Source organism: Lissotriton vulgaris, chromosome 4_1, assembly GCF_964263255.1.
Source record: "Lissotriton vulgaris chromosome 4_1, aLisVul1.2, whole genome shotgun sequence".
Taxonomy (NCBI): Eukaryota; Metazoa; Chordata; class Amphibia; order Caudata; family Salamandridae; genus Lissotriton; species Lissotriton vulgaris.
In genome coordinates, this window is record NC_141691.1 from 1,600,282,089 (window position 1) to 1,600,294,502 (window position 12,414).

General features: G+C 41.7%; 1 non-coding gene across 1 annotated transcript; it reads right to left on the bottom strand.

The window, feature by feature from the left end:
* Window positions 1–11,871: 11,871 nt before the first annotated feature.
* Window positions 11,872–12,061, bottom strand: LOC147724296 (small nucleolar RNA snR46). The gene has a single exon (XR_015295397.1). It is a non-coding gene; the product is annotated as a small nucleolar RNA snR46 (small nucleolar RNA).
* Window positions 12,062–12,414: the final 353 nt, after the last annotated feature.

Genomic DNA, 12,414 nt, shown 5'->3' on the forward strand with positions numbered 1-12,414 from the left:
ATCAAAGAAATGGATTGCCAATGTGGCATACACAGCTCAGTCAGCAGTAACAAAGGAGGTAGCGATCCTATTCAAACGGGGGCTGCAAGTGAACCTAGACTCCTTTGTATCGGACAAAGCAGGCAGGTGGATATTTGCTGAAGTAAAAATTTTAGCCCATCGTTATACACTAGCAGGTTATAATGGCCCAAATCAGGATGAAACGAAACCCTTGGGTGAATTGATGGCCGAACTTTTAAATTCTGCCGACCCTATTATTTTAGCCGAAGACTTTAATGTGGTGTTAAATAACGTTTAAGATAAGTCCTCGCAGAGCACTGGTTAACACTAAAATGCTTGGATTATTAACCCCTTCCATGCTCATGACGAGCTCAGCTCGTCATGACGAGCTCAATGGGAATAAATGAGTTCCAGCACAGAAGGAAAATCTCTCTAGTAGCGATGGTGTTAAAACAAATGATGGAACAACTAGGTCTGCATGACATTTTAAGGCAAAAAGCAGGTCTACAAAAAGGTTTCACTTTTTATAATAAAAAATGCCGAAACCAGTCTAGGGTAGATTACTTCCTCATTAATGGCAAAATTAAAGATGAAGTAAATCAGATCGATCATGTTGGAGTTCACTTGTCTGACCAATTAGCAGTAATGCTTCATTTAAAGATCAGCAAGGTAGTCTCTCAATCGAGATGGACTCTCGATCGTACGATACTGCAGGACGCGGGAGTCACTTAGTTACTCAATAGAGAGACGGAAGTTTTTTTCAAGCAAAACTGGGGATCCACAGCTTTGGGAGTAGTCTGGGATGCGTACAAGGCCTTCTTAAGGGGCAGACTAGGGGCTTTGGCTGCGGAGAAGAGGAGATGTTACTACAAATCGGTGGCTACACAGGAAGAAAGAGTTCACTCAGTGGAAAAAAAAATGATTGACCCAAGATTAGATGAAGACGGTAGGGCGGGGTTGTTGCAGGAAGTATCACACGCAATATCCAGCCTAGCAATTGTATTGCAAGATAGGGTCAGGAAGAGATGTGAGGCCAGTCGGATGGCTCCTTTTGAATACAGAAAAGGTAACAGTAAACTGTTGGTCTGGAAGGCCAAGAAGGAGCAAGTTAGAAACAAAATTGAGGTTATATGTGAACAAACTTGGACCTTGATCGGTGATAGCAGTGGGATTGAGCAAATGTTCTATGGGTATTTTAGCGAGGTCTACCGAGAGGAGCAAAATTCATCTGAAGATAACTTAAAAGCATGGCTAGGTAAAGACGCTGTTACCCCTCCCACATCGGAAACATCCAGACAGTTAAATAGAGATATTGATAGGAATGAGGTTTAAAAAACAATCAATCAGCTCAAGAAAGGGAAAGACCCGGGGCCTGACGGTATACCCCAAGAAGTTTATATGGTCCTGGCAAGTATTTTGACTCCGATCCTTGTTAATTTCTTCAATGATGTCTATATCAAGGGGTCTGAAATGCCTGCCTCTTGGAAGGAAGCTAGAATTTTGTTAATTTTAAAGCCAGGAAAATGCCTGACAAAATGTGACTCCTATTGGCCAATCTCGTTGTTAAATAGTAACTATAAGATCTATGCTAAAATTTTGGTCGACAGACTGAACGGTAGAATGGCTTATCTGATACACGACGACCAGAAAGGGTTCATTCGGGGAAGGTCCTTGAAAGATCTGACTTTTACACTAATTGGTGCAATAGATCTGGCTACCTCCTACAGCCGTCCCTTGGCCATGATGGCCTTGGATGCTACGAAGGCCTTTGACCAGTGAACTGGGTCTAATTGAAAGCCATGGCAGTCTCACTGAATTTAGGAACACATTTTTGTAAGACATTGGCAGGGTTTTATCGAGCTCCAGAGTGCTAGTTAATGGTTCTTTATCTAAGCCTAAGGGACAAGGCAGGGTTGTTCTCTGTCGTCCCTTCTTTTCAACCTCTATAATGAGCCTTTGGCAAAAAAAAATTGAGAAGATCCAGAAATTTTACCTTTCAAATTCAATGACTGGAATGAGAAATTGGGGCTTTACGCAGATGCCATTTTGTTATATACTACAAACTTACAAAAAAAACTGCCACGTATAATGACTTTAACGTCAGACTTTGAAAAGATCTCGGGCTACGAAATCAACAGTGGCAAGACTGAAATCATGATTTGGGAAATTGAAGGGGAGAATGGGAAAGATGAAATTAGATATTTGGGACTTATGATAGCAACAAAATAGCTAAACTAAACTTTGAGAAAGCCAGGAAAGAGATCAGTAAACATCTCAAAATGTGTTCCCATCTTCAGCTATTGTTTCTTTGTCGTAGTAACTTAGTAAAAATGATAGGCCTCCCAAAGCTTACCTTCTTATTCGACACTTTTCCCCTGCCCCCTTAAGAAAGAATGGTTACAGAAGTTGCAAAGTGAGATCTGCACTTTCATTTGGGCAAGTAAAGGACCAAGAATAGCCGGGAAAAAGCTGGGACGGAGGGTGGGGAAAGGGGGCTTAGCTCTGCCGGACTTGCTTTTCTACTCTTGGGCTTTTCTTTTAAAAAACGGGAGGTGTTTATTCAACTCACCTAGTCAAACGAAGACGGGGAGTATGTGGTTCAATATCTCAAGTCTGGAATTAGGAGGCAAAGAGGGCTTTCTCTTTAAATATGCCAACCCCCAAAAAATGTCAAAGGTTAGGTTAGAGATACTAAGCGGGCTTAAAGAGACATGATATAAGGTTAGAAAAGTTCTAAAAGTTCCATACCATAGCTATATGGCTCCCATTTGGGATGGTCCAGGTTCGCCGGAATGGACAAAAGATGCCCTTGCAAAACCACTGTTAGAAGGGGGCCTCTTACGTGGGAGCAGATAATAGTGGATGGCAAGCTCATTTCTTGGGAAGAATGTAGCCTACAAGTAGGCTCTCACCGATCCAGATTTAAATACCTCCAAATGCGAAGCTGGTTCCAAGACTCGGAAACAAAGATTGGTGAACACAACGACATGGAATCATGACTTAAACAGGAGTCAACTCACAAGAATACTGGTGGCACAAAGTGGACCCTAAGACATTTTCAACTGTCTCTGTATGCTGCAGAATGCAGCACACATAGTAAAAGTTATGCCAAGGTGAAATATCCACATTTTGCCAAGGTGCACATCACTATCTACACCCCTGCGGTGGCATTAGTGAGGCACTATGAGGACAAATGAATTAATTTCTAAAGGTTTCTTCTGTGTTGCATGTGTGCTGCATTCTGCAGTACATATCTATCAAGGAATTTGCACACTGTACTTGAATATGAGCAAGGAGATTTCCCTTCCAGCACTGACTCAATCAGCCCCGCTTCACAGGTACCCGTGCACCATAGTGAAAGGATGCCTACATTGACATATGGCAGCTTACTGTGTACTACACAGGGGAAAAAGTCAGGAATGCACTGTAGTTTGGAGACTGAGCAGAATTCACACCTTTTGTTTTAACACAGCAGCGCAGAAATACTCCTTGCAGCCCTGCCTAGCCCCAAAAGCACATACCTGAGGCTCTGAGTAGGTGTGGTAGACCAGGGATATTGAGTTAAAACACCAATATCAACCCCCATGCTGCAACACATTCACACATAGTACTGGCTAGAAGGGAAGCATGATTCCAAGGCCTCAAAAAGCCACACAGAGTGACTCTACATGGCCTTGAAAATGTTTTCTGAACCATTGTGCTACCAGTATAACTCATTAAGAGATGCACAAGTGGGGATGTGGTATTCTTCATGAGACCATATGGAGCTTTTTCACCTGCTGTGGCTGGTGTGTCTTTTATTAAATGTGACAAAAGTGACACTCCAGTGGAGCAAGGGACTAACGTATCAGTCCATATGTATTTTGCAGGGTGTTGTGGGATTTGTAGTTCAGATGGGTTCTGCTGTAAGTACACCTACATGTGACACATTTGACAGAGGTGATAGTGGCCTCGTACTGCACTTCTGATGTGTGTGTGAGTTACATGATGAATCTAGAGTGAGCTGGGCAACATCTGACTTTTCAGTGTATGTGACATTTATTTGACATAACTTTAATTGACACACATACCTTCCCTTTGCACAACACACATCTCTAATGAGGACTAGTACCTAGGTAAATGCACTGCAGAACAATAGTTTGCTAGCCACATTGTCCCTTGTTGCAACTTACCCTGTGGGTCTTGCAGTTCCCCATGCCCAGCACTACCGCGTTCTGGAAGTCATGCCGCCAATTTCTCTGGGATGGCAGCTGCCAGGGCATCTAGCTCCTCCAGTTGTGCTGTGCTCCCTCCTCCGATCTGCATTGCTGCCTTCATGTTTTAGGCCATTTTCTCGTTGGTCCTGCGCTTAATGTCAGACCAGGGTTCCTTCAAATATGGCACTGTCTTCTGTGCTTAAGCCACACAGTTGACCTTTGTCAATATGGACTGCCAAACGGCTTTTTTTTTTGGATAATGGCAACTTAGAGGTGACAAACAGCTGGTGTTGGTGGTCTTCCACTTCATTCATTAGGATTTCATTCTCCTCCGCACTGAAATTTAATTTCCTCTTCCCCTTCCCCTGGGTTTTGGCGTGGACATCCTGGCTGGTGTGGGGGTTGCTCTCTTGGCTGCTGGTGTCTCCTCCCTGCTCCATGTACTTTTTCTTTGCCTCCACAAATGATTTTTAATGTAGTTCCGTGTATTTTTGGGTATTTTTAAATCGTGACGCAACGAAGAAGTGGTACAAGTCTTGCGTCCGGATACGCACTTCTGACTTACAAAACTTTTTCAGCACTTGCAACACTTTTTGGTACATCAGGATGGTGGCATCAATGTAATTATTTTAAAACTTTACACATCACTTGTGATATGGTGCACCAAACCATAAATCTGACGCATCCATGCCACAAAAAAGTGACGCTGCGTTTCGCAACACATTGTGACGCAGCTCTGAGGCAGCACAGAGGTGCACCACTTTTCATAAATGAGGCCCCCAGGGCCTTAATCATTGCACTTTACTTTTTGAGTTATTTACAATCTGAGTGTAAGTTACTACTATGAAAAAAGCACATGGCCAGCCACAGGTACTGCAATATTGTCCCATAGAAAAATAATGGACATAAGGAATTAAAAAGAAACCCAATAGGCAATAATGTTAAATTAAATTAAATTATGTAATATAGTAAAAAATATAACTAAATCTAATGTTTTTTTAAACAGTTCTTAATTCAATACATTTTTGCTTTAGTCCCTTCCCAACTTTAATCCCTCCCCACCCATGCCCAGCCAGCTTATACACTTTTTTGGTCAAGAATTTCTTTACGAAAACATAAATATATACACTTATTTCACTAGTCGTGCTAAATATGGTAACATATAATGAATGACATACTAGCACATTGTTAAAGAAAAAAGGAAAGGAGAAGAAAAGAAAAATAGCTAGAATATTAAATCCATACATTATAAAAGTTAGGGATATTTATTTTCTATTTCCATACTCATTCGTCCATTTGTTTGCATACTATTAAGTCATGTTATTTTCACATGACTTATAAGTTACTTGTTGCCTATCATTATTCGTTATTTTGCAGCCAATTAATTAGGGGGCCCCAAATCTCGAGACCCCTTTTTTTCTTATGTATCCCCTTCCTCCTGTATATAGCTATTTCTAGGCTATAGCTAGCTAGAAGTCTTGATCGCCACTGTTGGAATAGCGGAGGCGTTGGATCCAGCCATCCAGTTGCCAAACAGATCCTAAAGATGGCCATAGATATAGATATCAAGCCCTGTGTTTCCCTGGATCTTAGACCTTGTTCTAATCCCAACATTATTTCTGTTGTCGTGATAACAATTGGACTTTGAAAAATTTCAGAAAGAAATTTAGAAATTTCTGATCTGATTATAGTTAGTGAGTGACATGTGGCAAATATATGTACTATAAAGGCATATGAATTAAATGAACAAGTAGGGCACCATTTAGCTATCCGTACAAGAAATCAAAATATCATCAATACTATAAAAGAAATCAAAGATAAAAATAATATATTAACGCAAGACCCAGAAGCAATAAAATCAGAATTCCAGGCATACTATCAAAATTTATATACAGAGACTGATAAAAATCAACATCTAATCAACACATACTTAGACCAAGAATCGAGACCTAAATTCTTACAAAATGATTATGACAGCCTTGAAGCTATACCCCAATGGATCGAGATTCTACTCTCTATTAACAGCTTACCCTCGGGGAAAGCCGCAGGACTGGACGGTATACCAGTCGAGTTTTATGTAAAATTCTATAAACCACTTAAAGTAATACTCACGGCCCTTATGATTCAAGTATTTATAACGGGAAAACCACCTAAATCCTGGTCAATGGCAAAAATAGTAATCTTCCCCAAAAAAAACAAGGATCCGACTGAACTCGGATCATACCGCCCCATAACTTTGATTAACTGCGATTCAAAAATGTATTCTAAGATGTTAGCTACCCGATTAGCCCCGATTATCCATAAAATCGTATCGGTACGACAACATGGATTTGTCCCCGGTCGCTCAACTTCAGATCATATACAAAGGGTGATTACATTATTCGATATAACAGAGGTTACGGGAGACCCTATGGCACTTATAGTATTGGATGCAGAAAAAGCATTCAATAGGGTCTCCTGGCAATATCTTTGGACAGCCATGAAAAAAAGTGGAATTGGAGAGCAATTCATCAATGCTATTCAGAGTTTATATTATAAACCAGAAGCCGTAGTGATGATAAATGGCGGAATGACGGGCAAGATTAAAATAACTAGGGGAACCAGACAAGGATGTCCATGCTCACCCTTATTATTTGCAATATTCATTGATCCCTTTATCAGTAAACTAGAATGTAATCAAAATATTTTACCAATAAAAACACCGAACGGAAATACTAAAATATTAGCTTACGCTGATGACATCGCGATCACCACAAGCAATCCATATGTTACAATAAAGCTGATAGAAAAAGAGGCCCTACGTTTTGGAGAAATCTCGGGGTATAAATTAAACGAAAACAAAACCCAGATAATAATGAACAAGAATATAAATTTAAGCGATGAAAGAATAGTTAGAAATGCTACATATCTCGGCGTTAATATCACCTCTAATCTAAACGAACTTGTCAAAATCAATATAGATCCCCTCCTAAAACAAACATCGGACAGCTTGAGCAGACTAAATAATTTACATTTAACTCTTATAGGGAGATGCAATGTAATTAAAATGATTTATTTACCGAAGTTTTTATATTTTTTTCGCACTATATGTTTAAATTTCGATACACTAATATTCAAACAAATCGAAACACTTTTTTCTCGATTCATATGGGGATATCAAAAGACACGTCGAGCATATAAGCACATTTCACTTCCAAGAATGAGAGGGGGTCTTGCAGCCCCAAATCTTAAAATATATTGGTGGGCTTTATTGTTGAGCTACAGCAAAGGATTACTTATGTCGGATGATTCTCGGATTATTGAAGGGGACGTCCCCTCTCCGCGCAGACTTATTCTGGGAGCAGAAACTGGTGATCATTTATGGCGACTAACATACGACAATCACTTCAAAAAAGTACGATTTAAAACACTGTTAGGTATCTACAGCGCTTGGTCTAACATCCGGAAATTGCTAGGAATAGGCAGATACTCTTATTATACTAATCTCATCCGAAATTACAACCTCCCAGGAATATTTCATGATACATGCACGATCAGATGGATCAACACTGGGATTATACATTTGGGGGTATTTTTTTCACCATTGGCCATTAAATCTTTTGAGGAACTAAAGATGGAATTTGGGCTTGAACATAGGGATTTTTTTAAATACCTCCAAATTAGAGATTTCATTAAAAAACAAGCATTAGAAATGCAAGCGGGCTCGGATTTATTTGAGTTTGAGCTAATGGCATTGTAAATGGTAATGTATTTTTGCTAAGTGTTATGGAGTGTGTTAATGTGGTGGTGGTGGTAGTGGTAGTACTGGTGGTGGTGGTACTAGTAGCACTGGCGGTGGTGGTAGTACTGTTGGTGGTGGTAGTGGTAGTACTGGTGGGTGTAGTAGTGGTAGTACTGGTGGCAGTAGTAGTGGTAGTACTGGTGGTGGTAGTACTGGTAGTACTGATGGTGGTAGTACTGGTGATGGTGGTGGTACTGGTAGTGGTAGTACTGGTGGTGGTGGTACTGGTAGTGGTAGTACTGGTGGTGGTGGTACTGGTAGTACTGGTGGTGGTACTGGTAGTGGTAGTAGTGGTAGTACTGGAGGTGGTGGTACTGGTAATGGTAGTACTGTTGGTGGTAGTACTGGTGGTGGTAGTACTGGTAGTGGTGGTACTGGTGGTGGTGGTACTGGTAGCAGTAGCATTGGTGGTGGTGTTACTGCTGCCCGCAATACTGTTAGTGGTAGTACTGGAGGTGGTAGTGGTACTGGTTGTGGTAGTACTGCTACTGGTAGTACTGGTGGTGGTGGTAGTACTGTTGGTGGTGGTACTGGTAGTACTGGTGGCTGTAGTACTGGTAGTACTGGTGGCTGTAGTACTGGTAGTACTGGTGGCTGTAGTAGTGGTAGTACTGGTGGTGGTAGTACTGGTAGTACTGGTGGTGGTAGTACTGGTAGCACTGGTGGTGGTAGTACTGGTAGTACTGGTGGTGGTAGTACTGGTAGTACTGGTGGTGGTAGTACTGGTAGTACTGGTGGTGGTAGTACTGGTAGTACTGATGGTGGTAGTACTGGTAGTACTGGCCACTCTGCACTCACCGCCACTCTGCACTCACCGCCACTCTGCACTCACTGCCACTCTACACTCACCGCCACTCTGCACTCACCGCCACTCTGCACTCACCGCCACTCTGCAGTCACCGCCACTCTGCACTCACCGCTACTCTGCACTCACTGCCACTCTGTACTCACCGCCACTCTGCACTCACCGCCACTCTGCACTCACCGCCACTCTGCAGTCACCGCTGCAGTCACCGCCACTCTGCACTCACCGCCACTCTGCACTCACCGCCACTCTGCACTCACCGCCACTCTGCAGTCACCGCCACTCTGCACTCACTGCCACTCTGCACTCACCACCACTCTGCACTCACCGCCACTCTGCACTCACCGCCACTCTGCAGTCACCGCCACTCTGCACTCACCGCCACTCTGCAGTCACTGCCACTCTGCACTCACCGCCACTCTGCACTCACCGCCACTCTGCACTCACCGCCGCCCGCCACTCTGCAGTCACCGCCACTCTGCAGTCACCGCCACTCTGCACTCACCGCCACTCTGCAGTCACCGCCACTCTGCAGTCACCGCCACTCTGCAGTCACCGCCACTCTGCACTCACCACCACTCTGCACTCACCGCCACTCTGCACTCACCGCCACTCTGCACTCACTACTTTACTCACTACTCTATTCCTGTGTCAGTTTTCTGATGTTAGTGTGAGCCTCCCTTCTATGTCAGTGTACCAGCCTTAGAGCCCCATGTGATGTGATTGTCTCCTTATAAACTGCTTATTACATACTAAGTAAGCTTAGAAGAAGTAACAATATGGATGACCACTGGGGGTTGGGGAGAAGAGGTAAAGGATAAAGATGGAGAGTTCTGGTGATCTAAAAAATGGACCAGGGGTGATTAATATTTTAGGTAAGAAACTTGAAAAAAAGTGGAAAGTAAAGGGCAAATTTACTAAATGTTACCGCAACTGATCCCAGCAATCAATGTTTCTGTGTGTGTGGTTCAATTGAGAGAGAAATATTGGCGAGCTATATTTACTAAAAAAGGCCTGTTCCTGCATTCTCCCACTGCACTGCTCCATGATGCACAAGCAGGCACCATTGTGCAAAGGTGTGTGTGTGTGTGTGTGTGTACGTGTGTGCATGTGCGTGTGCGTGTGTGTGTGTGAGGGTGAGAAAACTAGATCTGATGCATGTGATTCTCTACATTGCTGGCCTGCTGTTCATGCGCGCACAGAGCTGAAGGGAAAAAAAACACAGCAGTGCACACGCTCCCAGCACCATCTGCCTTCAATTACCGGCACCTCGGACAGCTGGTAATTGAGGATTTATGTATTCTTCTGCGCGTGTTTCTTAAAAAGTACTGTGACTGCCCTTGAAGCTACAGGAAACTACTTTCAATTATCTCCGCCGTGAACGCGGCACTCTGACAGCTCCTGCAATGGTGAACGCGCTCCCACCATCTGCATTGCATTACACGGGCACTCTGACAGCTCCTAATTAAGATTAATAAGTCTTCCGTGCACGTAACCGCACACTTTATGCCATGAAACTGAAATAAATGACGGACGAAAAGTAAATATAGCCTCTCACGTCAAGGCTACTAAATAGACAGCACAGCGAAGACGAATCACTAGGCAGATGCCATAAAAAACGCGGCGCGCACTAAGGAATGTGCCAGCCTGGACCCCTTTCAGAATTCTTTTTTTTTTCGAATACATAAGAACTCGGAAGCTCCGCCCCACTTCGTGGTGACGTAGGCCCGAGCCCTAAAAAGGGGGAGGCAGGGCCGAGTTTCATAAAGTCCCGATTATAGAAGATATTATAGGCAAGACCCCTATGAAAATAGGAGATATTTATAAAACTTTAATCTCACTACTACCAGATGATCTGGATAGACATAGTCTTAAGTGGCAAAATAAACTAAATATCACTATAGACGGCGTACAATCAGCATTTCAACTCTCTCAAACATCACTAATATCTACGAAATTACAGGCTCAATACTATAAGACTTTCTTTCAACTATATTGCACACCGTCTCAGATTGCCAAATGGAGTATGGGTAAAGGTACGAATTGTCCAAAATAACTAAATCTAATGTAATGCTAAACATATATATAACAAAGTAAATATTTATTATTTAATTATAATATATTTTAATACCCCTCTATGGAATTACATTTTTTAAATAACAAAAGTTTGCATTAAAATATGACTAAATTAATTCAAATTAATTCTATACATCACAGTTAATAATTAATGATGAATAATTAAAAATATTTTTTCCTTAGATGGGAATTCATATTTTAAATTAAACTTCAGACAAATAATAAATGTATGACATGAATTTACATTAATATTTCTTCTACAAATATTTTTTATATTTATTTTAAAGTTAAATAAAAGTTTTTTATTTTTCACAATGCTTTACCGTGTGGAGAGCTCCACCCCATTTGTTGAGTCTCCCTATGGCAAAGTATAGGGAAATTGTATATCCATTGCTCAGCAGCCAATCACCATCCATTCCCCAGTGTCAGAAGTCCCATCCATTAAGTCGAGACCTCGGGCAGCAGAACAAACAGTGGGAAATGAATGTTAAGTACCTGCCAGTTGGCTTCAGTGCACCAGTAACTCAAAGCGATGTGGAACCATTTCTCAAGCTTATGCAGGTACCCCTTTTCAGTCCTTTTTTCACTCATCTCAATGCACAAAACATCAGCTTTTCATTAGTGAGAGTTGATTTTTGTGAGGTTTACTTCAAATGCATCATGTGAACACCAGTGAAGTAGAGCATTCATTGAATGCTCATGTAACAGAACTGCACTAGCATTTAAATCCACTGCCACTCTTTGACTGACAGTGTGATTGATCCCCTTCATTCTTTGCTGTCCATGTTTTCAATTGGTTGTGATCCAACTTTATTCCTTTTTGATAGAATACATTGAAAAAGGAACTGGAAGGTAATTGAAAAACCTATAGCTTCCAAACTATTGGCTCATTTTACTAATCACAACATATGGGACCTATAGATCAAGGGGTAGATGTATCAAGCCTTTTGCGATTCGCAAAGGCCAAAATTTGGCGAATTTCGGCCTTTGCGACTCGCAAAAGACATTTTTTGAAATGTATCACAAAATCGCAAAATAAGGAATCGCAAAAATTTGCGATTCCTTATTTGCTTAAGCATTTAAGGAATCGCAAATTTTGCGATTCGTTAAATGCGATGTATGTGGGTTCTAGAAATTGTGAATTTGTGTTAAGAAATCACAAATTACCACCAACTTGTAGTTGGTGGTAATTTGCGATTTCATTCAATAATGCCCTATTGTGCATTTGTGAAGGTGGCATGTGATGCACATACATGCCCATAAGGCATGTATGTGCGCCATATGCACACACATGTAAATTTCAGGGGTCCAGCAGGGTGTCTTTGAGACACCCCTGCACCCTTGAAATTATTCTCAATTTGAGAATTCGCAAAATGCGATTCGCAAATTAAGAAATATTTCACAATCTTTCCTATGGGCCTCCTGGCCCATAGGAATGCATGGGAATTATTCCTTAATTGCGAATTCGCAAATAAGGAAGACTAAGCAATCGCTAAAAAATAGCGATTTTCTACATACATTCAATTTTGCGATTTCTAAATAGCGATTCCTTAAAA